We start from the raw sequence: 2,159 nt of genomic DNA, 5'->3' as shown, positions 1-2,159 counted from the left end.
TATATATGAAATGCTTAATTCTAGGTCTCATATTTAATATAATCTTCATGATTGATATTCAGGACCTACAACAGGCTCACTGCATAGCCTCTGGAGAGCCCTAACAACCACTGTGGAACAAAAGTATCAAAAGAAATAAGCTACCCCTTCCAAATAAAATGTTAATACCATACTCAGAAATTACTTTTTAAAATCAATTACTTCAGAAGAATAACTTCAGAATACAGGAAAGACCATGGAATGTTCCATATTTTGAGTATGGCTTTGATCAGAAACACATTTTAATTATAATCTTTATATTCATCCATATATGTAAATATGTATACACAGACACCCATACATACCTACAACAGAGCACTCAGCAATGTTTACCATTACTATGAACAATGAAAGCTGTCAAAACCCATTCAAATTATTCCATAATCACTGGTAGATTGCAACCCTTTCCAAACATTGCACTAAACTATTAGCTGAGAAGATCTAGTCACCTTAGGTATAAATTCCTACATGGGGGAAAAACTTGTGAAACCTGTGCATGATTTTTATTTTTATTTTACTTATTTGTTTGGCTGGTCTTTCATTTTACTTATTTGGTTTTTTGTTTGTTTTTGTGACAAAGCCTGTCTAGTGCAGGCTGGCCTTTGGCTCACTATGTAGCCCAGGTTGGCCTCCAATTCTCAGTGATTCTTGTGAATCAGCCTTCCAAGTGCTCAAATTGCAAGTATGCACCACCACACCCAGCTTAAATGACTTTTAAAAGACAATTTCCCCAAAATGTTGTCATTTTAAAGATAAAGAGTCCTAATACATTTCCACAATAAATTCAAGAAAGACTAAATTTCATTCACCACTGCTTTCCCATTAAAGATATTTATGATTACTTCGATTATTTTGAAAATGCCAGGGCGGCAGTAGTGAGGCCACTGCTACACTCCAGCTTCCTTTTCCCTCCATGGTTTGTTCCTGCTCCCGCGAGTAACTTGGCTCCGCTCGCTAGTTCTCTCGCAAGGCGCGCCGGCCGCTGCTGCCGCTGCCGCAAACAGACCCCTTCCGACGGCCCTCGGGGACACCTCCCCCCTCCCCGCCCCACCGCGGAAAGTTAAGTTTGAAGTGGGGGGTCAAGGGGAACATGGACATGAAGAAGAGGATCCACCTGGAGCTGAGGAACCGGACCCCAGGAGCTGTTCAAGAACTTGTCTTGGACAATTGCAAAACAAATGATGGAAAAATTGAGGGCTTAACAGCTGAACTTACAAACCTAGAGTTCCTCAGTTTAATAAATGTGTGCTTGCTTTCAGTTTCAAATCTTCCCAATTACCTAAATTGAAAAAGCTTGAGCTCAGTGACAATAAAATCTTTGGAGGTGTCTGGACATGTAAGCAGAAAAACTTCCAAATCTCACACACCTAAACTTAAGTGGAAATAAACTGAAAGATATCAGCACCTTGGAGCCTTTGAAAAAAATTGGATTGTCTAAAAAGCCTGGATCTGTTTAATTGTGGGGTCACCAACCTGAATGATTACCGAGAGAGTGTCTTCAAGCTCTTGCCCCAACTAAGCTACCTGGACGGCTATGGTAGAGAGGACCGGGAAGCCCCAGATTCAGATGCAGAGGTGGATGGTGTAGATGAAGAGGAGGAGGATGAAGGAGAAGATGAGGAAGATGAGGATGGTAAGGAGGAGGACTTTGATGAAGAAGAGGATAAGGATGAGGATGAAGACGTGGACAGGGACAAAGATGAAGATGAAGAAGAATTTGGACATGATAGAGAAATTGATGAAGAGGAGGAGGAGGAGGAGGATGAAGATGAAGAGGAGGAAGAAAGCGGAAAAGGTGAGAAGAGGAAGAGAAAAACAGACGATGAAGGAGAAGATGATTAAGACCCCAGATAACCTGCAAAAACAGAACTGTTCAGTATTGGTTGGACTGCTCATGGATTTGGTAGCTGTTTAAAAAAAAGGTAGTTGTGATACAAACCCCAGGACACCCACCCACCCAAAGAGCCAAAGAATAGTTTTTGTGACATTCCACCTTCCTCCATTTAGTCCCTCTTGGTAATCCACCACCAAGCTTGGGTACTTTGCCCCAGCAAAATTGTAAGCATTGTTAGATTTTTGTGTAAGACTTGCTGTTGCGTGGATAGCTGTGATTGGTGAGT

At 41.5% G+C, this 2,159-nt stretch overlaps 1 protein-coding gene and 1 pseudogene across 1 annotated transcript in view; one reads left to right on the top strand and one right to left on the bottom strand.

The window, feature by feature from the left end:
• The window catches only part of Fbxw11 (F-box and WD repeat domain containing 11), a 165,103-nt gene that overhangs the window by 3,613 nt on the left and 159,331 nt on the right, over positions 1–2,159 (bottom strand). The gene's annotated exons all lie outside the window — the stretch shown is intronic.
• LOC101585690 lies at positions 1,096–1,960 on the top strand (annotated as a pseudogene).

Source organism: Octodon degus, unplaced genomic scaffold (assembly GCF_000260255.1).
Source record: "Octodon degus isolate 3935 unplaced genomic scaffold, OctDeg1.0 scaffold00212, whole genome shotgun sequence".
Taxonomy (NCBI): domain Eukaryota; kingdom Metazoa; phylum Chordata; class Mammalia; order Rodentia; family Octodontidae; genus Octodon; species Octodon degus.
Note: the sequence above shows the minus strand (reverse complement) of the source record. Positions and strands in the feature narration are given on the sequence as shown.